Here is a 26,805-nt window from a genome sequence, read left to right as displayed (position 1 = left end):
CTTTCTTAAGGTCATTTTGGAATGGTTAACCAAGCTTTGGCTCTCCAAGTTAACTCTAGGGCAGGACTTGGTTATAAATTAACCTTCATGGCCTGTTAACCTCCTATATCCCTTTCTCCCATTTTTTATAAAATAAAGTTAATCCTATTCTCTCTTTACATAGTAATTTTAGATTATTTCCTTACAGGTGGTTAATTTTGGGGAAAAATTGGTTTGAAACTTTGCCCTCTACACTCTAGGCTTTACTATCATGATGTACTTCTTAGTATTCTTATATGTATATAGACACAAAACATTTTTTGTTCATTTCCAATTGCTTGATAACACAGAAGACCAGATTAAAATAGCTCTGATATTTTAGTTTGGAGAGACAAGTATGTACAGATGGGTCTATGTATATCCATATGGCTACAATGTGTGATATTATTCCAAGTAAAAAAGAATCTGTAAATTAAACAACAAGATTTTATGATTGAGCCATATTAGACGGAACTTAGCACACTTTTTTTTTAGTTAGAGGATAATTGTTTTATGATGTTGTGATGGTCTCTGCCATAAATCAAAGCAGATCAATTATATATATACATATATATATATATCCTCTTTTTTATTTCCCTAGTATATGCTATACTTTCCATTTCAGAAAAACTATAATAGTCTTCCCTGATCTTTTAGATAAATTCAGCAGTCATTTTGATTTACTCTGTTTTAATCAGCTATCTTTATTTTTAATCTCTGGAACACAGAATTACCCTCTGTTCTCAGGCCCCCCCTAAGATTGTCTTCATCCATTCTTTTATTTTTTTAGCTTCCCTCTTTCATTCAACAAGGCTACTGAGAATTATTGTTTTTCAGGCTGGGCAAGTCACTCAAGGTAATCATAGTGTGACTGAAGGTAGGACAGAGGAAAGCCTACACTTAGCAAGGACACCAATTTTAGGGAAGAGGAAGGCTTTCTAGAGGTGGCATTTGATCCAAGTAAGCCTAAAAAGGAATTAAGTATGAATTAATAAGGTGAGAAAGAGAGGAGATGCTATTTCAGGTAAAGTATCCAGCATTTTTAGAAGAGCCAGCGTGTTTAATGACAGAGGAAACTGGAGAATTTTTAGAAGTAAATTCGTCTGAGACATAATTTAGATTTAAATCTGAAGGCATAAGAGAGCTAGTAAATAATTTTTATCAGAGGAAAGCTTTGGTCAGCTGAACATTTTATAATGGTCACTGTGGTAGCACAGTGGGGCAGAAAATAGATTAGAGAGAGAGGTCAGAGAAGCTAGAGGCAGGGACCGCTAGCTGACCGAGTCAGGAGATGATTCCAGCGCACACCAGAGGACAGGGAGTCGGGATGAAGAAGAGAGACAGCTGAGAGAGCTACAAGAACAGGGTGTCGTTTGGACTTTAGTGGCCGAAGATCTGACTTATTTCTCTCCCAACCGCTGGACTGTAGCCAGTGGCTCCTCTTCCTTTCCTACACCAGACTGGCTGTGCCTCCTTCTATATCTGTTTCCCAGGAAGTCATCTGGACTGCCAGAGATTTGCCTGCATGAAAAATGACAGTGCTTTTTTAGATTTTTTTTTTTTAATGAAAACTAGCTATACTCTAAAGAATGAACCAAAATAGTGAGAAGACTGACATTGTTTCACATTTTTGCCTGTGTCTTCAGTTCTGGCTAAATAAAGGAAAACTGGGTTCTCATCTCTTTTTCTGCATTTGGTGTGTTGTACTATATTGTTTTGGTTGAATTATTTGAAGAAAATTTGGCTTCACCAAGATAGTTGGCAAAGGCAGAGGTCTTTAAATAGGCATCTCAGATAACTGTGGATATTCTCTTTTCTTACACACTACTATACATAAAACAGATAACAAAGACCTACTCTATGGAACAGGGAACTCTGTAATGGCCTAAATGGGAAAAGAATCTAAGAAAGCATGGATACATGTAAAATAAACAAATGAACAAACAACAACAAAACATACACACACACACAGAAATGACTCAGCGTTAATAGGACTGATCTTTCTGTCTCTTTATCCAACTGCTGGTAGGCTACCTCCCAGGACTGTGCTGCCAGTTTCTGAAGCTTACCGTGATAAAATGAAGCTCAACACCTTCCCCCCTAAAGCAACATCTCACCATTACCATTAGAAACAAAGTCCAACAGTCATGCTCTAGATTTTTCCAGAATGATGATCTTTTGCTCTTTTTACTATTTTTGGCTTCGCTGATGGTTCAGTGGGTGAAGACTCCACCTGTAACGCAGGAGACACAGCTTGGATCCCCGGGTTGAAAAGATACCCTGGAGTAGGAAATGGCAACACTCGACAGTGTTCTTGCCTGGAGATCTGCATGGACAGAGCAGCCAGGAGGCTACAGTCAAAAGGGTCGCAGAGAGTCTGACACACCCGAATGACTACGCATGTATACTCACGCCGCTACTCATCACGTCTATTAGCATTCTAGCCCTAGTCGTCCTTCACTGCATTTCCAGCCAAACCTTTTTGCTAATGTCACTCTCTGCCCTTTTCTACACTGTGCTACACACTAGGAAAGTGGAAAACTTTGTACCACTACTTCATGGCAACTCCAAATTTTTAGGATGTCAAATCACATCTATCTATAAGTTTGAAAGAATAGTTTAAAGTTTGTAGGATGTTTGCTTACTAAAAGAATCTAATACAATTGTGTATGTACAATAAATCTAATGTTATATATTTAAATTTTGTTTGTTCTTTTTTCCAAAGACACCTATCATTGTTTTGTTGCTTGTATTTGAGAATTTTATGTTTAATCTCCATCGCCATTGCTTTCCTCAAATTCATACATTGGTGACATCAATCTATTATCTTGTTTTCCTTTCTTTTTTGTCACAAGCCAAGCTAAGTTATGGCTGGTTTTATTGTGTATATTTCTTGTGATATAAATCTACCCCCTAATTATTAGTAAATAGAGGATACAATTACCCAGTGCTTGTGCTGATAAGATAACCCTTTCCAAAGCACTTTCCAAAGCACTAACCCTTTCCAAAGTACAGATGAGATTTGTAATATAACCTTTATTTTCAGCTTTCAGTGATTCAGTGGAGTATTATTAGAAACAAATGATTATTAACCTATTGCTAGAAAAATCCTAAATTACTAAATGTACATGTAGAAGAAATGCCTTTTAAAAATTACAAATTGCAATGAATTATGTGAAATCAATACTCGTGGTTTTAAATCTCCCTATAATTTTCTTGAAGTATTGAGACATTTACTGAAAGTTCTTGAATACAGAAATAAAAATCAAAGATTAATATTCCCCAAAACATTCTTTTACATTTTTTCCATGTAAAATACCACACTTTTCATGCTAAAATTAGTGGATAAAAATTTGATGAGAAATAAGATATTTATATAGTGTCAAATAATATTTTGCTATTGCAGAAAGGAAAAATCTAATCTATACTGGAGAAATCTGGAGTCCTCTACCTTAACCAAATTATCACAGATAATGTCACCAGTAATAGAACAAATCTACATCATGTGCCTTCAGGTGGGATGCAATGAGAACACAGACTTCTTTTTTTTTTTTAACTTTTTATTTTGTAAAATAAATTACTTTGTAAGTAATTTTGTAAAATAAACAATTGTTTTTTGTATTGGAGATATAGCCAATTAACAAACAGTGTGGGAGTTTCAGGTGAATAGCAAAGGGACTCAGTCATACACATGTATGTATCTACTCTCCCCCAAGCCCTCTGCCATCTAGGCTGCTACATAACATCGAGCAGAATTCCATGTGCTGTACGGTAGGAGCTTGCTGGGAACACAATCTTATTTCTGTAACATCTCTGCCAAAACAATAATAACCTGAATTTAATACTGAGGAAACATCAAACAAACTCAAAGTGAGAGATAAAGTAGCTTGCCTGCCTCTTGAAAAATGTTAAGATCATGAAATACCGAGACTGATGAACTGTCCCATATTAAAATGACATGATCACTAACTGCAATCTGTGATCCTCGATTAAACTAGAATGTGAAAAATACAGTTAGCAAAGAAAAACAGTTGAATTGGGGAATACTTGTGACAATGAGGAAACTTAATATGACCTTTGGGAGAGATAACAGCAAGATGTCAATGTTAAATGCCCTGGTTTTGATAGCTGTATTGTGACTATGAAAGGAAATATCTTTGTTCTTAAAAAAATATACACTGAAGTGTTTAGGGGTAAAAGAACACAATGTCTGAAATTTATTCACAAATGGTTCAGAAAAAAGTATTTGTGCATGCACATGCAAAGAACAAACAACAGAGGAGATAGGCAAAATGTAAACAAGATAGGAATTCTTGGTATTATTCTTGAAATATTTCTGTAAGTTTGAAATTATATCAAAATAAAAAACTACACAAATATATTTCCTTTTATGTATCATAATTTTTCTCTTTATTTTTTAAAGAATGTTAGCTTTTTCTAGTAGCCTAGCACTTGGTGAAAGGCCTTTGCATGCTTTATTTGTATTTTACTTTAATTAGAGTTTGTCAACAGAATTTAAATACATTTAAAATCTACCCATGTAAGATTTGAATATGGAAGCATTTTCCCTGTCTTGTTCCCTCCCAAATTTTTAACCATTTCAATTTTTAGTTTTGTTGATGCTTCCTAATTTCTAAATAATATGCATATCTTTTTCCTCTCTTAATTTATCAATTTAGATGCCCTCTACAGACTTCTTGCCATTGTAGATTAAGATTTAGCTTACATTCGTGTCCCCTTGCTCACAATGTAACTTTGAAATTGCTTTCTTCTGTCAGTATCTTTGAAATTGAAATGTTTTCTTACATTTCTGTTATGTACTTTCTGCACAGTGTCTCTTGACTCCACTTTGTAAAAGAGGGATGTTTATACCGTGTTTATCTCCATGTCTCCTCTATCTACTGCCCAACCTTTGTCAGCTGTAGTTTTGCTCTCCCTAGACAGGGCTGATTTAATTCTATTTACATTACATTCAATAGACATCATTAAATCTTTTTACTTTGTCTATGGATTGCATCTAAAAATTTAAAACCTGATAAACAGTATCTTTTCTTTCATAAGAAAAAGAAGAGGCAAGTAGTATACTCTGGTTATGTTTCCTTATCTCATGTTCAAATATCAAATCTCCAGAATTCAAAGGAATGCTCAATGGATTCTCCTCTCCAACACAGCACCACTAACTCAAAATTGTGCCAAATTTTATTTTAGCATTGTATTTTTTTGTACAGTCTATTATCTATGTATACCAGAATCTTGTGCTGTTGAAGAGAATTTTATGATTTCTTATGATTCCCATTCTCTAGTGGTGACCACTTTTTTTTTTTTTTTAATTGTTGCCATTGTTTTGTTTTTCCACTTCACTGGAGGCTTTGAAGAATTTTTCTTTATTCTTACTGTTTTGCAGTTTCACAGTGATGTTCCACATGCTACTTTAACATATGATACTTTTGTATTTTTTGTTCTTTATATATTAGTATTTTTTAATTTAAAGGTCTATGCTTTTCTTCATTTCTAGAATGTTAATTTTTCAAATTAAGCATCTCATTTCTTTCATTTTCTTTTCTGGAATCTTTAATAGTTGAAACTTGAATCTTCTGGGTTAATCTTCTTTACCTTTTATCCTCTCTTTCTTAACTATATTTTGGGGGATTCCCTTGATTTTATGTTTTTCCTTGTTTGGGCTTTCTTTTTAAATTAAAGCTGGTTTATTTTTAATTACTAAGGGCTTTTTATTGCTTTTGTTCCTTCACAGAATTTTGTCCTAATTCTGAGGTTGTAATATCTTCTCAAACCTCTCTAAGGAGATGAGTTAGATTTTTGTTAAAATTTTTTAATTTATTTCAGAGTAAGATGTTTGTGTTTGTTTTCCTTGACCATTATTATGCCATATCCTTTCTTCAATTATACAGCAAGTTTTGACTGTTTTGCTTAAGAACAAAGTAAGTAAGATGACGGGACAGTGGTGGACTTTGGTGAACTGATGAGGAGCTGGCCATTGTGTTGGGAGACACCAGTGGCCAGTTTGCTTTTGACAGTTTATTCATTTTTTAGAGAATTCCCTTTCTTCACACAACCAAATTAGGAGTGAATATATGGCTACTAAATAGTCTAAATATTGTAGTGGAAAAGTATGAAGTTGGGGTGAAGATCACAACAAAAATTTATAGCCACAGTTCAATCATTCATTCATTTAATCAATCCCCAGAATGGTACTGATGGTATATAAATTAGTTAACCAAACAGACAAATTGCTCTTATCAAAGTTAATTTTTTTGTAAAAGAAGCATTGTGCAAATTAGAACATACTAAGTATTGTGAAGAAAATTAAAGCAGAGCAGAGGGATATAGAGTGACAGGTTTGAGGGAAAGGCTAGAGATAGTTGCTGTTTAGATAAAGCGGTTGAGGAATATCTCTGATAGAAAGGTATTGGACAGGGACTTGGGAGAAATGAGGCAGACACAAGGATATTAAAAGGAAGCATGTGGTAAGCAACTGGATCAAGATGCAAAACAAGATGGGATTTTTCCCTGAAGGAGCTATAGATACTTCTCCTTCTTGCCTTGGAATCTCTACAGTTCTGTAGGCATGCAGTGGTGTCGTCCTCAGAAAATATTCTAGATGGTGGCTATTTCCATCTAGTTTCATCAGTTATTCTTATTCATGTACTTTCCTTCATTCCAGAACTTTGAGTTTTTAGTTCATTAATGACTCCATTCTTTGTTCATTGCCGTGAAATTTTAGTTTATAAAAATTTTTAATGAACTCTTTGGGAACAGAGTGGGCTCAGGTTACCATCTTAAACTAAATTAAAAACCTAAAGCCTCTCTTAAAATGGTCTAATCCTTTTTTTAAAAGCAATTTCAAAAAAAACCAAAAAGAGGCAACACTTATATGAAATTCTAAGTCAGCCTAAGGGTATTGTAGGGTTTAACAGTAATGATAAGATGAGGATCTGTGTCATTAAGCTATCTCTCACATCAATGGGAAAATATCAAGAGAGAAAGTTAGCACATAATGTAAAAATAATGATTCATATTGTCAAAAAGGAAATAAAACAAATTTTTTTAAAAAACAAAAATTAAAACTGAATGGTACTTTCTCAATGAAATCAACTCAATGCCATGTTTTATAAACTGATTTTTACCCTTACTCAATATCACCATAATTAAAGGTTTGATAGATATATGATTTAATAAATCAAAGCAAATAAAATAAACCTAACTTCCAAATACATGAAAACTCATTAAACGTCTATTTCTGAGGTAACAGTCCAGGGGCTGCTTGTCAAATCAAATTATAAACTTTTTAAAAAAAGAAAAAAGAAAACCATTATATCTAAATACGGAATTCTGATTCTGTGAGCTATAAAATTGTTTTGCTCTGTCAGAGAAATCAGTAATGGTTTTCAGGTATCACACTTTTCAAGTTGAAGACAGGCAGGGGCCTGAAATCCCTCTTGATAGTTAACCTTATCTGAAAGTTCAGTAATTTGCACAGGCTTCTGGAGATTTAGTGGCATAATGGAAATATCAATAGAAACTGGGCCATCAAACCCCAGGTATTGATTCTTCCATTACATCATAACACCACATGACCTATTTGAAAATAATAAATATTTTCTACATCCAGACTCTGGTAAATTTGCCTACTCCCTCCGTAGCATTTCAGAGACAGGTAATGACGAAATTGAAAGTAATGGATACATTACATAAAACTGACTTGCACTAAAAAAGAACAGAATCTGCAGAAGGAAGACTGGACTCAGACAGTCAGGAAGCAGCCCCTAGTCTTCTCCCAGGGCCAAGGACAGCAGGGTTCTGTGTAAATGTGAGCACATGGAGGCTTTAGCCAGGGCGGTGGAGCTGGTTTTGCAGAAACAGACAAAACTTCACCTCTGCTTTTAGACCACTTATCCGTCTGACCATGGGTCAACCTTGTTTCCTGTAATTTATCCCAAAGGACATTAAAAACTTGACTTAAAACTAGCTTTCTTGAATATGACACTAATTCCTTCAGTCAAGAAATATTTATTGAGCCCCAGCTACATACTGTCAACAGAAAAAGCACGATATTTTACTCAACCAACAAAACTGAAGACTTAAGCCCAGGATACCACCTCTCTGACAGCTCTGACAGACTGCCCTGAAGAGGGAAGGAAGTGGCCAGGATATATAGGAGCGTTTGCAACAAAGACCAGGTAGTCAGAGCGTCAAAGATTACTGCTAATTAAAGAAAACCAGATATCTCATCTTAAGGAATTTAGCACTTTTATTTGTATGGGAAGATGCAAGAGTCTGGGATCATGAAATCATTCCGTCAATATGTACCTCAGCCACCTGGGGCCAGGATCCTGAGCTTTCTCATCATGAGTCTCTTCAGGGCGCACACTAGAGGTGGGGGGGTGGTCGCACCCGTTGGCTGCTAGATGGTGGGCATCCTGTTTCTATCCTGACTTCCCTCAGGGCTCACCTTCAGGGCATCTGAAATGTGAAGGCCTGCTAGCTGTAACATCTTCTGTTTACTGAAAAGACCAGGCAACATTTTTTTTTCCTTCATTGACAGTACCAAGCAGAGGGGGCTTCCCAGGTGACTTACTGGTAAACAATCACCTGCCAGTGCAGAAGACGCAGGTTCGATCCTGGGTCAGGGAGATCCCCTGGAGAAGGAAGTGGCAACCCACTTCAGCATTCGTGCCTGGGAAAGCCCATGGACAGGGAAGCTTGATGGGCTCAGTCCACAGGGTCACAAAGAGTCAGACAAGACTCAGTGAGTGAACATGAGCACCAGTAGAGGAACCAGAGATCAGATTGCCAACACCTGCTGGTTCGTAGGAAAAGCGTCACCAATTCAACGGACATGAATTTCAGCAAACTCCAGGAGATAGCAAAGCACAGGGAAGCCTGGCGTGCTGCGGTCCATGAGGCTGCAAAGACTCAGACACGACCTATCAACTCAGCAACAATTAAGCACAGTTCTGCGTGCTGGGGATACGGTAATGAGTAAAACATAAAAGAATCCCTGTCCTCTTGGCCCTTCAAGCATATGGAGTCCCTGCCCTCATTATACTCATGACCTACTGCAGGAGAGGAGCACTAATGAATAATTACTCAGCTAAATAGATACGTGAAGTGGTACTTGGTGTCATGAAAGAGAAGCTGCATGCCTCTAGAAAAGCATGCAATGGGAGGATCTGATCATTCCTGGTGTGGGATGTGGGTGTTAGGAAGGCTTCACAAAGAAGGCATATTTGACAGGAGCCAGAGTAAATAAAAGTAAGGCATTCTGGTTTCTGGATGAAAAGACAAGTTGTGCAAAAGCCATGTTGCAGTAGGGAACAATACATTTCCCAGAAATGGAAAGAAAAGCCATAGTAGATAGAGCCAGACATCATGGGGAAGAGAACATGCAGTGACTTCAGGCCGCAGAGATGAGCAGGGGCCAGTCCACACAGGACTGGCTAAGATTTGTGGTCTTCATCCTGAGGGCATGGCTTCTTTTAATCAGTGGAGTGATATGATCAAATTTGGATTTTTGAAAGAAAACCCATAGCCTGGTGTGGAGCGGGCGACTGTAGGGGAACAAGAGGTATAAGACATCAGTTAAGAGATTATATAGGAAACAATCATCCAGGCAAGAGATGTGAAAATTTTAGCAGGCTTTTCAATATACTTTTCAAAAATCAGATGCTTAAAAATGAGACAATGATATTTATACACTTGAAAAGTAAAGCTAGACTCTTTATATCTATCTGTTCACCTATTTCTACATTTATTTCCCTGCTTTAATTATTTTTTTTCTTTTATGTTTTTCCATTCCTGGAAGGTTGCTTATCTCTTTTGACTGAGAGTGTTTTTGAACAACACTTCGTGTATCCCTTTCCAGGAAAAAAAAATTTTCTTTTAATCACTTTGTGTGCTGGGAGTGTGCTAAGTCACTTCAGTCATGTACAACTCTTTGAGACTCCATGGACTGCAGCCCGCCAGGCGCCTCTGTCCATGGGGTTCTCCAGGCAAGAATTCCGGAGTGGGTTGCCATGCCCTCCTCCAGAGGATCTTCCTGACCCAGGGAGCAAACCTGAGTCTCTTATTACTCCTACATAGCCAGGTAGGTTCTTTACCACTAGCGCCACTTGGGAAACCCCTTGGCCTTAGTTAAGTATATCTTTGTGAAATGAAAATATCTCCTGCCATATTAAACAACAAGACATGTTACGGCCATCAATTTCTGGCCTCCAAATGCGAATGAGGGCTCCCAAAACTAAGATCCAGTGGATGCTGCCACCCCTCGTGCTGATTACTGAGGAGCTGGGGGAATGCAAGGAGCAAGGCGAACAAGGAAACAGGATTGGTCCCAGTTAGCTGAGGTGCATGTGAAAGAATGAATTCAGTGAGCCCAGAGGCTTGCATCTTCCCATACATAGAATGCTAAATTCCCTAACTTGATGCCTGATCTTTGATGCTCAGAATGCCTGCTCCCTTTGTTGCACACTTGTATATAGCCTATCTGCCCCACTGCCTCTTTGGAGCAGTTTTCTCAGGGCTACTGAGATGCTGTCTCTTGGGCTCAGAGTCCTAAACACTCCCACCAAATAAAATAACTCTTTACTTTCAGGTCTTGACTATATTTTTTAGTCAACATCTTTCTCCAGGAAGCCTTAAACTGACTCTAAAAATCCAAGATAGCTACTGAATATTCTCACGGTGACTCCCATTGCACCAGATAGGTCATGGGGCTCACTTATAATTGCTCATTTAATTCTAGTTTCTCTCATTCAGCTGCAAGTGTCTTGAAGGCAAGAACTATGTCTATTTTATAATCATTTTGTATTACAAACTTATAGCCTCTCATAAAATGAAAAAACTATTTATTTGTTAAATGAATACAATACAATAAAACTTATTTGACAAGATTAAATCCACATTTATCTTTGAAATAGCCAGAGTTTTGATAGTGAATATCAGTATTTGGTTTATGTTTTTTTGGTGAGTGAAGTGACTAGAGGTCTCTTCAAGAAAATTAGAGATACCAAGGGAACTTTTCATGCAAAGATGGGCTCAATAAAGGACAGAAATGGTATGGACCTAACAGAAGCAGAACGTATTAAGAAGTGGCAAGAATACACAGAAGAACTGTACAAAAAAGATCTTCATGACCCAAATAATCAGGATGCTGTGATCACTCACCTAGAGCCAGACATCCTGGAATGTGAACTCAAGTGGGCCTTAGGAAGCATCACTATGAACAAAGGTAGTGGAGGTGATGGAATTCCAGTTGAGCTATTTCAAATCCTAAAGGATGATGCTGTTAAAGTGCTGCACTCAATATGCCAGAAAATTTGGAAAACTCAGCAGTGGCCACAGGACTGGAAAAGGTCAGTTTTCATTCCAATCCCAAAGAAAGGCAATGCCAAAGAATGCTCAAACTACCGCACAATTGCACTCACTCACACTCTAGAAAGGAATGCTCAAAATTCTCCCAGCCAGGCTTCAACAGTATGTGAACCATGAACTTCCAGATGTTCAAGCTGGATTTAGAAAAGGCAGAGGAACCAGAGATCAAATTGCCAACATCCACTGGATCATCAAAAAGGCAAGAGAGTTCCAGAAAAACATCTATTTCTGCTTTATTGACTATGCCAAAGCCTTTGACTGTGTGGATCACAACAAACTGTGGAAACTTCTTAAAGAAATGGGACTATCAGACTACCTGACCTGCCTCCTGAGAAATCTGTATACAGGTCAAGAAGCAGCAGTTAGAACTGGACATGGAACAACAGATTGGTTCCAAATCAGGAAAGGAGTACGTTAAGGCTGTATACTGTCACCCTGCTATTTAACTTACATGCAGAGTACATCATAAAAAATGCTGGGCTGGATGAAGCACAAGCTGGAATCAAGATTGCAGGGAGAAATATCAATAACCTCAGATATGAAGATGACACCACCCTTATGGCAGAAAGTGAAGAATAACTAGAGAGCCTCTCGATGAAAGTGAAAGAGGAGAGTGAAAAAGTTGGCTTAAAGCTCAACATTCAGAAAACTAAGATCATGGCATCTTTTCCCATAACTTCATGGCAAATAGATGGGAAAACAGTGTAAACAGTGACAGGCTTTATTCTGGGGGGCTCCAAATCACTGCAGATGGTGACTGCAGCCATGAAATTAAAAAAGACGCTTGCTCCTTGGATGAAAAGTTTTGACCAAACTAGACAGCTTATTAAAAAACAGAGACATTACTTTGCCAACAAAGGTCCGTTTAGTCAAAGCTATGGTTTTTGCAATAGTCATGTGTGACTGTGAAAGTTGGACTATAAAGAAAGATGGGCACCGAAGAATTGACACTTTTGAAATGTGGTGTTGGAGAAGACTCTTGAGAGTCCCTTGGACAGCAAGGAGATCCAACCAGTCCATCATAAAGGAAATCAGTCCTGAATATTCATTAGAAGGACTGATGCTGAAGCTGAAACTTCAATACTTTGGCCACCTCATGCGAAAAGCTGACTCATTTGAAAAGACCCTGATGCTTGGAAAGATTGATGGTGGGAGGAGAAGGGGACAACAGAGGATGAGATGGTTGGATGGCATCACTGACTCGATAGACATGAGTTTGAGTAAACTCCGGGAGTTGGTGATGGACAGGGAGGACTGGCTTGCTGCAATCCAAGAGGTTGCGAAGAGTCGGACATGACTGAACAACTGAACTGAACTGAACCGAACTGAAATCCACATTTATCTTTGAAATAGCTGGAGTTTTGACAGGGAATATTGGTATTTGGTTTGTTTTTTTGGTGAGTGAAGTGAAAGTCACTTAGGTGTGTCCCACTCTTTGCGACTCCATGGATTATACAGTCCGTGGAATTCTCTAGGCCAGACTACTGGAGTGGGTAGCCTTTCCCTTCTCCAGTGGTCTTCCTGACCCAGGAATCATCCAGGGTCTCCTGCATGCAGGCAGAATCTTTACCAACCGAGCTATTTTGAGTCTGCTTTGTTAGTGATTGTCTATCATGCTTCTTTTCAGGTGAATACTCTAGAGAGCAGACTGGCATGGACCTGCAGTTAATCAAAGAGGATATCTAATTTCTGTACTGTTGGGTGGGAGAGGATAGAGAGCAGTAGGTGGGTAGGAATAATATATTTGGAAATAAGTGATGTTTCAAGTTCACTGTCTATGGAGTGATTTTGACATTGTGTACCTGTGATCTGCTTTTTGGCAAAGCTACCCTCATGGAAAATCCAGTCACTACCAATAGCTCTGCTTAAGGCTCAAAGTTTATGAGACATATTAGCTCTTCCAGAGATAGTCCATCTTTAACTGTCACACACTAGGGCTGTTGCTATGCTGTGGTTGTTTTGCAGAAACTGATGATTGTGCTAAGAGTCGAAATTTAGCTAAAGAACCCCCAGAGTCACCCTCTATAAGAGTAAGGCAGATTTCATTCATGTATGACTTTCCTGTTAAAAATATGAGAAATCAGTATTTTTGTTTTGCTATAAAATCCATCACAACAACACTAATTACATATTTATAAGAGATGTGAGACATATACTATGATATTTTAGCCTATTAAAGCATATTCTATGCTTGGGGAAATTCATGACCAGCATCAGGAAATCATTAATTCTATGGCTGGTCTATGAACATTGACCCAATCTCTGTTCCCAAACGCTAGGGAAAATGTACTGCAGCATTTTTGTGGCATGTTAGAAGTCTTAGTTAATTAAGTATATTAATATTGCTGATGCTATTTTGTTTTTCTTTAATACCTTTAGTTTTTGCCAATAGGTTATTATTTTTCAACAATATACAGTTTTGTACTCAAGCAACTGACCTAATCAAGTCAATACAAACAAACCCTGTCTGGTGTGATACAGACTAAAAACAGCAGATGAAAGACTCATAGCAGTCAAGATCAACAGAGACAGAAAAGTCGAGTCCCAATAGTGACGGAAAGAACTAATTTGTGACACTGCTCCCCTTTCCAAGAAATAAATGTTTTTTTCCCACTTCCCAGCTATGTCTGAACATCCCAGAAGGGAGAAAGCATTGAACCATGATAACTATCTAAAATAACAGTAAAACAAGAAACACTTTCATGAAATCAGCTCCGTGGCACGGTTTCTATACACACTAGATCAGATTTGCCTATTCCAAAATTTCTTATAAATGGAATTACACAATACCCAATTTTTGTGTTGTCTCTTCTGCTCAGCATGTTTTGGGGACAAAGTAACAGATCTTCTTTTATTATCTAACATTGATAATGTGTGTCTTATCTTTCATTTTGGCTAGTTTAGGTAGCTTAGTTTGGGTACAGACTATTTTTCTATTTCACTGATTTTTTTCTTTATTATTTCCTTTCTTATACTTTATATGGTTTAATTTTATCTTCTCGTCTCAGGTTCTTAAGATGGCAGCCTAGATCTCTTATGCAAGATCTTTCTATTGTTTCAATACAAGAATTTAAAGCTTGAAATTTCCCCCTCAGGACTACTTTTGCTAATTTAATAATTTTGATTTGTGGAATTTTCATTTGTATTTGTGTTCTAAAACAGAACTACTTTGGATGTGTTACTTTTAGAGTGTAAAGATTGAATGTTTTCCCATTACTCTACTTTAACCTATTCATATGCTTATGTGTAAAATAGATTTCTCATAGAGATTTTTCTGAAACTCTCTGCCTTTTCATTGGCATGTTTTGACATGGTTTATATTCACTGTGATTAATGATATGGTTAAGTAGAAATCAATCTCACTGCTATTTGATTTCTATTTGTTTCTTCCTCCTTGTTTTTTTTCCTGCCTTCATTAAATTAATTAAATTTTTAGTATTCTATTTTACTTATTTCAGTATTATATTACTAACTAGTCATCCTCATTTAACTTTTTATTGGTTGCTATAAAGATGCTGTATAGTGTAATGTGCATCTTTAATTGGTCACAGTGGGAGGCAATATTTTAAATCTCATTTTACAGATGAAAAGATTAGAGGCACAGAAAGCTTTATATACTTGCTCAAGATCATACAGCTTAAGGAAATGAAAAGAAATGAAAATGAAATGAAATGAAATGAAAATGAAAAGAGGAAAAGAAAATGCTGAAAGAGAAATACAGAGTTTAGCTTAGGTGGGGTAATTTATATGCAGAGCAATACATAAGCAAAGGGTTAGTGAGAAAACATGTATAAACAACATCAGAGGAAAGAAAATACATATTAAAATCGTTTCACAGTGAATGAACTCATTCATAAAGAAAAGATAAGGTCTTAGAAGCTATGACACCAATGAAGAGAACGCTTCCTTAAATGTATTTCTGTTTATTTTTATGGGCAATGTTGGTCATAGAAACTAGTTGAAGCCAATTTAATTTGTATAGCCAAATATTCTAATACTAAATGATTTCATACATATCTCCATACTTATTTGTGTTGTAGTCTTTTTCAGTCCAGTTCTAGGCCTTTATAAAAGATGGTCAATATGAACATATGGCTATCATCCCTATATGCTTGACCAAAATAAAGTTCTTCAGTCTACTATTCTCATAATTAATACTATAAATATTTAATCCATACAAGGTACTGTAACTAGGAAATGAGACAATATAAGAAGGTATTCCTATGTTTCTTTTTCTTTCTACTCAAACTGTATCTGATTTTGGCCTATTTTTATAATTCTTAAAAATACCATGGAAAGGGACAGCTGTATTCTGAACGTGGAAGCAGAGGCTAACCACCTACATAGAAAACATTTTTAGCATCTCATCTTGCTTATGCAGAAATGGAAGCTCACTGCAGAAAAAAACAGGTGAGAAGAAACTCATGTTTTGCTCAGAGCCCTTATCCCTCCTTTCTGGCGGCTTGGCCTCAGTGCTGACCTTCCTGCGATGTCTGCCAGCGTGCTCTTCCCCCTTTGACTCAGCCTGTACCCAGCCATTACCCTAATCCTGCGAAGCTTTTTACCTGTTTGCTCAGAAATTTCCAGGAGCTTATCCACTAAATAAATGACAAACTTCCTAGCATAGCATTAAAAAGCTCCACAGTCTGACTCTTAATTTCCTTTCCAGACTTCTCTTTCAATATTCTATTACATCAACATCATAGTCAATGTACATCCAGTGATTTTTGCCATTTTAAAATGTAAATTTTGCTTTCCTGCCAAACCAGATTTAACCTGCCACTCTCTCTGTAAAGCTTTTCTAATGCCAACAGCTAATTTTAGACTCTTACCCACTCATCGTGACCATGTGGTCTCTTCAACAAAGTCTTTTACAAATGACCTGTGAGGTTTTTGAACTCTTCTATTAATTAGTCAAAAGAATTGATAGACCTAGTTGAAGCCCTTGTGATCTTAGGCTGTGTAGTTAGATTGTATAGCTTTTCATTCTATTGATTTATATATATGTATTTTTATCTTGCTTTTCACATTTTAATTTCTTTGAAAAAAGAAAATAAGTTTATTTCATCTTTAGCCCAGAATAATGTCTTTTGTAAAATGGTTGTAAATAAATTTCATTTTAAAAAGGGAATTAAAAAATATTGGATATAGGGGCTTGCTTGGTAGTTCAGTGGTTGCGAGTCTGCCTTCCAACGCAGGGGACACTGGTTCAACCCCTGTCTGGGGAACTAAGACCCCACATTCTATGGGACAACTACGTCCACGCGCCACAATTAGAGAAGCCCACGGACTGCAACGAAGACCTGACGCATCCAAATAAATGACAACGTATTTGAAAAAATACTGGGACTTACTGAATAAAGAATCCCAAGGGATGCTTATGATGCCCAAAGGATTTAAAGAAGTCAGGAGAATTCTGAATAATCCATCTACTGCTTTCAGACCATTGTGGAATGCCATCCTCCTTCTTTGGTATGTTGATACGGACAGTATGATAGATATTAGGTTTAGTATGTAGCGGGCTTCCCACCCCAACTTTCCTTACTTAAAACTGTGACTCCACTAAACACGTTCCGGCTCGGCCGGCGCATTCATCTTAAACTCTGCCAGTAGAGGGAGCCAGAAAGAGGCTGCAAGGCGGAAGAGAAAATGGCACCCTTCCCATGGGTTTCCTGCGGCCTCCCGGTCCATTCTGCTGCCTCGGAGCCCCACCTCAGCGGGCCTTTTCCACTCCGGCAGTGACGGTCCTGTCCTGTGACAGCAGCCGTTGCAGTTTTTCCAACACTTGTAGAGCCCGCTTTATTGTGCGGCTTCTCGGAGAAACCAGCCCCGGCTCAGAGGCCCTGGTTTCAGTTCCACGGGATTCCTCCTCCAAGCGTCTGAGCGTTTCACCAACCACAGGGTAACAGCTGCCTCCTGAAATTATTACATTCATATCTTAGAAATCTCTTTTTACTCTTTCAGTTGCCTAATTATGAAACTCAAAAGGAAGACCTTGACTGCAAAAAAAAAAAAAAAAAAAAAAAAATGAAGACTCAAGCAGTCTGAGAGCTATTTCACCCAGAAAGAGTTCAACAAATAGAGATTCAACATTGTCAACTAACATGTTAAACCTCTCTGCATAGCAGTGTTCCCTGCCCATTGATGATTCCATTTTCAAGCATAAATCCAGTTATGTGATTTTGGAGGTACAGCTCTGGGCAATATTACAGTGACAGGATGATCACATATTAAATGCTGACAGGGCTTTCCCAGAAGGTTTGCTTCAGGCTGTTTGTGGAGTCCATGAGCCAAACAGTAGTCAGGAGTGGAACTGAAGATACAGACATCATATAAATGGATGACAAAACCAGAGGAGAGAAAAATGCCTATATATATTTCCTTTAGTTTCACAAGAAGATCATGCCTAACAAATTTAGGGTAACTGTCAAAAATTGAATCTTTAAGAAATTTAATGTTTTGAGATGTATTGAAGTCAAATGATATGTTTATTTAGCATAATTATTTATTTTTATAAAGTCCTACTGTAAGAAATCTACTGCAAAATATACCAAATAAATTTCTTTACCTTACATAAAATAATGAAATATACACTTTAGGGTATTGATTTGTATATACATCACAACAAACTGTGGAAAATTCTTAAACAGATGGGAATATCAGACCATCTCACCTGCCTCCTGAGAAACTTGTATGCAGGTCAAGAAGCAACAGTTAAAAACAGACATGGAACAACGGACTGGTCCCAAATTGGGAAAGGAGTACGTCAAGGCTGTATATTGTCACCCTGCTTATTTAACTTATATGCAGAGTACATCATGAGAAACACTGGGCTGGAAGAAGCACAAGTTGGAATCAAGATTGCCGGGAGAAATATCAATAACCTCGGCTATGCAGATGACGCCATCCTTATGGCAGAAAGCGAAGAGGAACAAAAGAGCGTCTTGATGAAAGTGAAAGAAGAGAGTAAAAAAGCTGGCATAAAACTCAACATTCAAAAAACTAAGATCATGGCAACCAGTCCCACCGCTTCATGGCAAATAGATGTGAAAACAGTGGAAACGGTGACAGACTTTATTTTTGGGGGGCTCCAAAATCACTGCAGATGGTGACTGCAGCCATGAAATTAAAAGATGCTTACTCCTTAGAAGAAAATCTATGACCAATCTAGACAGCATATTAAAAAGTTGGACCTTGCCAACAAAGGTCCATCTAATCAAAGCTATGGTTTTGCAGTAGTCATGTATGAATGTCAGAGTTGGACCATAAAGAAGGCTGAGTGTCAAAGAATTGATGCTTTTGAACTTGGTGTTGGAGAAGAATCTTGAGAGTCCCTTGGACGGCAAGGAGATCAAACCAGTTAACAATCCTAAAGGAAATCAGTCCTGAATATTCATTGGAAGAATTGATGCTGAAGCTGAAGCTCCAATACTTTGGCCACCTGATTTGAAGAGCCAACTCATTAGAAAAGACCCTGATGCTAGGAAAGATTGAAGGCAGGAGGAGTAGGGGATGACAGAGGACAAAATGGTTGGATGGTATCACTGACTCAATGGACATGAGTTTGAGCAAGCTCCTGGTGATGGTGAAGGACAGGGAAGCCTGGCATGCTGCAGTCCATGGGTTTGCAAATAGTTGGACATGACTGAGCGACTGAACAACAAATACATCCTTGGAGATGAAATTTCTACATGCAGCATTTCTACATGCAACATATATTTTCATAGACAAATATCTAAGTACACCTTGCTTAATGGTATTTCTATGTCTTGAGTTATTTTTGTTCTAACTTCATTGACTTACATACAGCTGTCCAGCTTTCCTAAAACCACTTGCTGAAGAGACTTTTCTCCATTATACACATTTGCCTCCTTTGTCAAAGCTCACTTGATCACAGGTGTGTGGGTTTATTTCGGGGCTCTCTGTTCTATCATCCATATCTCAGTTTTTGTGCCAGCAGCACACTCTTGACTACTGTAGCTTTGTGGTATTGTCTTAAGTCTGAGAGGATTATGCCTCTAGCTTTGTGCTTCTTCCTCAGGATTGCTTTGTTAATTCTGAGCCTTTTGTGGTTCCACAGACATTTTAGGGTTATTTGTTCTAGTTCTGTGAAAAATGTCATGGTAAATTGATAAGGATCACATTAAATCTCTAGATTGCTTTGCATTGGTCTGGCCATTTAACCACAACACACACACCATGAATTAAAATAGAATTTTATACTATCTCATATTTATAATCAGTTTCTAAGCATCTTTTATGACTCAATCTCTTTTCTTTCATTTGTAATGTTATCTTTATTTTATAACAAATTTTCAAGCATGTGTAGATAAATGTGTTTATATATACAAATGTTTTGATTCCTTGGTTTGCCTCTTCTGAGATTAATATCACACTGTCTTAATTCAGAAATCTTATGAATTTTAAAATCTGGTAGTACATGTTTTCATATGCCTTTACATCTTACAAGGGTTACTAAAAATTGAATGGTTTCTTTTTATCAAACACTTATCTAGCCATCTTGTCTCCAGTCAGTCCCAGGCTTATTTTCATTAATGCTCTCTCTTTCTTATCTTTCCGTGTGTATGACACCTGCCCAAATTGTAACTCGTGGTTGGTAATTATCTGAGGCAGGTGTTTGACTTAGAAACGCATCATCCAAAAAAAAAAAAGAAACGCATCATCCACCTGGCATATTTCTGTTCAGCAAGTCAGTCTGTTGGTACAAGTTTCTGATCCTTATTTCTGGATGTGCTTGGAAATACGTATATGCATGTATTTTCATGTATACTTTAGGGTGTGTGATTGTGTGAGTGTATGTGTGTGTGTGTGTTTACATGCATTCTGAGGCTACTACTTCAATAATCATAGAACATTTTTTCTTAGAAAAGGTTGGGAGGGTATTTCATAAGAGGTCACATGTACATAACTAAGAGTTATGTACGCAATTCTGAATATTGCTTTTATTTCAGACAAAGTATTTTTTGTTACATCTGAGAGAACAATATAGCAACTGGCAAATCAATAATATTTTTGACAAGATTTTAATTCATTTTGAAAAACAGCAGAAGTAATTTTAAAAATACCAAATACTTTCATCACATGAAAGGGAATGAAGTTGCTTACATAACTACAAGAAGCACAGCCTTTTATGACCTTAGGCTGAATCCTTTCTACCAATGAATTGTTCATTGAGTCCCAAGAATGATGAGTTTCTTTAGCTATAGTCACTGAAGTTAGTAGGCGAACATGAAAGCAAAGTAACATTTTAAAGGGCTAAATGTCCTTTAAACACATTGGCATTTAACTCTAAGATTTTTTCACTATGAACTCATCTTCATCCTTTTTCACATAAGCTTAAATACCAAGACTAAATTTAAAACATCTTTTTGGGACTCAGCCCATAATCAGTAGTAAAAAAGTCACTTATGGTCTATAATTTATATCTTATATATTTTATTTTAACAAGTTTATTTAGCATCACCTGGTTGCCGGGTGTTGTTCTAGTTGCAGGGAATGTACAGGTGAGTAAGTCATGGATCACCTTTATGAATTTCACAAGACATGGAAACAAATACCTATACTATGTGGTAGGTGACTTTATCATAGTGAACATTCATTGATTATGCTAGAAGCTTTCTGACGTTTCTTAATCTAAAATATTCCAAATCCCATACATATGCTCCCCTTAACATACAAATGATGAATCTGGAACATAAGTAGCCTAAATAATTTTCTCCCAACGCATTTCATAATCAAACCTTATTATATAAAAGGTGTTTCATAATCCAAGAGTATTTCATAACCAACTCTAATTATTTACGAAGAATTATCAGGTGGTTCTTTAGCAGGGATATTTTCTGGAGCCTAATCCCGAAACGCAACCCCATGGCTACTAACGTTAGTGTTATTCGGTGGTAGAACCGGAGACATCACAAAACTATTGTCATTTCCTGAGCTCAAGATGATCTTAAAAAGATTACTATATAAAAGTCTGAGAGTTGAAATGTGTAGATGATAAAAAGATACTGATATTCAAAAGGATTTCAAAGAGGAGAATGTATCTGAACAGAATTTTGACTAATGACGCATTCAGTGAAAAACAGCGCCCCCACCAGCAATCAGAAAGTCTCAGGTCAGAAAGGCTTACTCATGGGAAGACCTGGACAGCTGATGGGGCAGGCCAGATGGGGTCTGTAAGCACTTGTGTATGACTGAGCCCCATCTCTAATGTGCATACTTTGATGCCTACGGACTTTAAAAGCAACTCAACTGCTTTTCTATAAAACTCAGAGAGCTTACTTCTCTCGTAAGATAAAAACATAAAAAAATTTTAGTGATCTCCCAAAATAGACAAAAGTGTAGTTTCTGAGTTTTTGAACAGCTTACATTTGATTCTACTTGTCCAGATAAAGGTTCTAGAACATCACCATCAAAATAGTAAGAAATATAGGACCAAAGAGTCCTAATATCTAATTAGAAATCCAAGAAAAAATCAGTAAATGTGAATCTTCTAGTCTCGAAACTTTACCAACCAAACTAATTCACTAGTACGAGTTTCAAAATACTTAGCTGTGACAATTCTGCTGACTTTGGAGAACAGATAAGTAGGGAGATTGAATGGAGACAAATCAGTGCACTAAACAGTATACTACAGTGATATTCTTTGTCTCCAAAAACATAATTTGAAAAGTTTTTTACACATCTTTGCTGCCAGGCTGAGCACTGGCACATGTCTGTGGCAACTATTTTGTAAGTGAATGATATTCCATATTAAGGGTTATCTGCAGGGAGCCAATTCAAATAGTTGAGATGAATGTCTTGGGCTAAAAATGAACTTCCAAACACTTCACCAGCAGAACAGAAAAATAGTACTTAGGAAGACAGGGCAAACTGTTGTCTTTGTGTAGAACATAAAGACTGCCTTAAGTAACTAGCTGTAGAATATACCAACCCAGCCAATTCATTTTGTTGTAAAATGCTCAAATTAATTTAACAGTTATTACAAAACAGAAACAGACTCGCAGACCTAGAGAACGAACTTATGGTTACCAGCGGGAAGAATGCAGGGGAAGGGACAGTTAGGGAGCTTGGGGTTGACAAGTGAGTACACACTGCTGTATTTGAAATGAATAACCAAGAAGGACCTACTTTATGGTGCAGGGCACTCCGCTTAATGTCATGTGGCCGTCTGGATGGCAGGGGAGTTTAGGGGAGAACGGATACATATATACCTATGGCTGAAGCTCTTGGCTTTCCACCCGAAACTATCACAACATTGTTAATTGGCTATACTCCAATATAAAATAAAAAGGTAAAAAATAAAAATAAAAAACTTGCAAAAATAGTTTCATACGCTGATGCTTGCTTTTCCTCAAATGAGCAAGGCAAACCACCAGTGTTATGAGTGGTTAAATGTAGAAAATGTTTTGAAGTTGTCCTTGGCAAAGTGACACATACCAGTTATTATGGTGACTCATAGTAAGAATAAAATCAGGTAAACAAAACAAGAAGCTAGAAGGTACAACACAAATGAAGGCATAGCACCATGCGGCTAGTTTCAGCGTTAATGTGAAATTGGATCAAATGTATAAGGAAATAAGAAATGATACTCCTGTCCCAAATAATCAGAGAGATATCCATTTGTTATCACTTTGTTTCATGACATCTTGTTAACACAGTAATTTTGCATGATTAAAAATTTTTCATGTATCTGAAAGAACCTTTTCCCGTTCACTATTTATACATTATAAAAATTATGCCTTTCTTTTAAACGTGTGAAAAAAGCATTATGTGAAAATAATGTTCAGTTGATTTTTTTTTAACAGGGGTGTTTCCTAGACTTTAATGCCAAAAATGAAATTCAGGTGTATTTGTCAAGATTTAAAGAAGATGTAGGAGAAGGAAATGGCAACCCACTCCAGTATTCTTGCCTGGAGAATCCTGTGGACAGAGGAGCCTGGTGGGCTGCCGTCTATGGGGTCACACAGAGTCGGACACAAGTGAAGTGACTTAGCAGCAGCAGCAAAGAAGATGTGAGTTAAACATCTATTAAAGAAAAGCAGTATTTTTGATGTTTTAATCTATTTTTCCAACTCATTTTTGTCACTATCTTATTTATATGAAGTCTTATCTTCCTCCTTCTCAAAAAGAGAGAGATTAAAATTATTTACAGCATCCAACAATATGAAAAATAAAACAAGTGTAAAAAGTCTGGAAATATATAATTCAGATAATTCTCCAAATTTCTAAAAAATCAAAGGTTAACTGTCACTTAGATTTGTGAAGCCAAGAAGAGGGAATAATCAAAGAGTCAGAGTAAAGAAAATTCACATGAAAGTGTCAGTAGTTGAGAGATGAAATGAAAGATTCCACTCTAGGTATATAAGCTATTAGTGTAAATGTCTGTTTGCAATTAGAGATTTGTACCTCAAATAAGGTAAGATCCATCAAAGTGGGAAATATTAATAGTAAGCTGAGAGCCATTTTCAGAAAGGAGTAATTGAGATCACTGAAATAGTGGGGATTTCTGGGAATTACATAGCAGAAAAAGAATGAGAACTGAAGACATAATCTTGGAGTTCTTCTTATTTAGAGGGCTTAAGAAAGAAGATGGGAGAAGTCAGTCAAGTAATAGAGAAGCTCTAGGAGAGAGAAAAGGAACATCAGGAGCCAGCAATGTCATCAAACCTGAAGTCAGAGGAAGTTTCCATCAGGGCCAGCTCCATGGGTATGTGATGTGCGTGGTCATGCAGGCCTCACTTAGCACTTAAGAGGTTGCACTCTTTGGTTTAACACTGTTTTCATGGTCTTTTGTCAAGAATTTTTGGACAAGGGACCCTGCATTTTTCACTTTACATTGGGCCTTTGCAAATTATGTATCTGGTCCAGTTTCAAAAAGCAAAGTTGGAATAACTTTCCAGTCAGGATGAAGAGGAACTGATCAATGTCTCCTCGAATTCTCATGAAAATACCTACGATTACAAGAAAACAGACAAAAAACTGGCAATACTGGGACAAAATCATAAAGAAGAAAAGCCGCCTGCCAAATATCTTGGCAGAAATTCAATTATCTGCCTCCTTGATGAAGATGACTAGAAAAGCACATTCTTGGACAACATACCCAACATTGCATGCCCAGAATTACAGTCAGGCAGATGGTCACAAAAAATATAGGTAGGGGTAGAGATGAACATTTTGATTCATTGACACTTTAGTACTTAACCTTGGTATGAAGAGACTGAAGAGACTAGAGAGAAACAGGCCTTCTTTCCCTAAATATTTAGAAACTATCTTTAAAATGAACTAAAGCCGGAGCCTACACTTTCTGAGCCAAATAGTCTTTCCCAAACACTGTGTGTATTCCAGAAGCATTCTGAGAATGACCCGTGTTGGAAGTATAGGGTTGCAAGAGAGATGTGGACACCTCTTCTGGTACACCCTGGATGGGGTAAAGATGACAGGGAACACTGTTTGCTGCTGGGGAGGTGGGGCAGAGTATTTCAGAAGGAAAATAACTGCAAACTGCAGGTGCATTTCTAACTCAGGTAGACAACCCTAACCACTGAAGTAGGAGAGACTGAAGGCTGTCAGAACGGACTGCCAAAAAGCCATGGACCTTACTCTCTGGAAAAGAGAGTAGAGGAGAGTGAATCCTACTGACCACAGGAGGTGTAAGGACACTCTATGTATCCTGTTTTTGAAAAACAAAACTGTAGGTATCCCTCTCCTCTATGGCTGAATAAATTAAGTAATCAGAAATGATACTTGGGAAATCTGGATTTACTTTTGATTAAGCCAACAAAAAATCCTGCTTTGCAGGTTGTACTTTGCTAAATTTACAAGTTTAAGAAAAAAATAACCTGAAATTTGTCACAACTAGAATAATGATACTAGTTAAGAACCTGGGCATTTGCTGCTGAGAAAAATATGTTAGCCTTTCATGATTATTTTTTCCTCTTGTGTCATTAAAATTTACTAGTCTTTTAAGTTGGCTTAATTTTCACCTCTTTTTTTGAAGTTCACTTCGACAAACTCTGTTGAATTATTTCTCCCTTCTTTGACTTTTCATTGGCTTTATGGCCATTTATCTCTTAACATGTAGTTATGCTTTATGATGTGGATTGGTTAGGCTGCTGCTGCTGCTGCTAAGTCGCTTCAGTCGTGTCCGACTCTGTGCGACCCCATAGACGGCAGCCCACCAGGCTCCCCCGTCTCTGGGATTCTCCAGGCAAGAACACTGGAGTGGGTTGCCATTGCCTTCTCCAATGCATGAAAGTGAAACATGAAAGTGAAGTTGCTCAGTCGTGTTCAACTCTTAGCGACCCCAGGGACTGCAGCCTACCAGGCTCCCTCCTCCGTCCAGGGAATTTTCCAGGCTTGATTAGGCTACTACTCACAGTTTTATGTTTTCTTTCCTTACTGTGACATTCAGCTTCTTTTAGGATAGGGATTCTCTCTTCTGTATTCCCTGCTCTTGCACCTCTTCAGCTCCACCTAAACTTAATGTGGAGGTAGACATTGGAAAAAGTTTTGTAGTTGGAGAGAAGACAGAAAGGGCTAGAGATAAAAGAAAGGTGGATACAGAAATAGGCTTTTTTAACTTATATAAATGTATATGTTTATAGATTCAGAGGCAAGTTTGCAATTAACTTTCTTAATAAGGATGCAGTTACATTTTTCAAGTAAGAAGATAAGCTCCCTAAGGGGAGGATTTTTTACCTTTCACTGCTGCGTCCTCAATACCTAATGTGTGTTAGTCGTTCAGTTGTGTCCAGCTCTTTGCAACCCCGAAGACTGTAGCCCGACAGGCTCCTCTCTCCATGGGATTCTCCAGGCAAGAATACTGGAGTGGCTTGCCATTCCCTTCTCCAGAGGATCTTCCTGACCCAGGGATCGAACCCTGGTCTCCTGCATTGCAGGCAGATTCTTTACTGTTTGAGCCACAGGGAAGTCCTTAAATATCAATACCTAGTGCAGTGCCTTTAATCAATGTTCATTGATTAAACTGAATTCCTTGGTTAAATAGATACACAAATGGATGGGTCATGGATACTGGATACCCCATACAGAAACGGAAAGGAATTGACAGACATTGTTATGGGCAGTGCATTTATCTCCTTTTCATCCTCAGGCTTATGAGTATTTATTAAACAAATGAGGCTTCAAGAGTTTAAATAACTTGACCAAGATCACAGGAAGGATCTTACAATCCAAACAAGACCTGCCTGACACGGTTCAAAGGTCATGTACTTTCTGCTATGTAGTAATAAAATACTAGAATACTGTTTACTGAAGAAAGCAAGAGAAAATAGGACATCCAATATTCCAAATAATTTTTCAAATTATCTATAAGTAGAAACCCTCTGGGATTGTTTGATTGCATTGAATTTCTAG

General features: G+C 37.4%; 1 protein-coding gene across 1 annotated transcript in view; it reads right to left on the bottom strand.

Moving 5' to 3' along the window:
- The window catches only part of GABRB1 (gamma-aminobutyric acid type A receptor subunit beta1), a 410,965-nt gene that overhangs the window by 293,744 nt on the left and 90,416 nt on the right, over positions 1–26,805 (bottom strand). The gene's annotated exons all lie outside the window — the stretch shown is intronic.

This window comes from Cervus elaphus, chromosome 17 (assembly GCF_910594005.1).
Source record: "Cervus elaphus chromosome 17, mCerEla1.1, whole genome shotgun sequence".
Taxonomy (NCBI): Eukaryota; Metazoa; Chordata; class Mammalia; order Artiodactyla; family Cervidae; genus Cervus; species Cervus elaphus.
The sequence above is the reverse complement of the archived record's forward strand: the minus strand, read 5'-3'. Positions and strand labels throughout refer to the sequence as shown.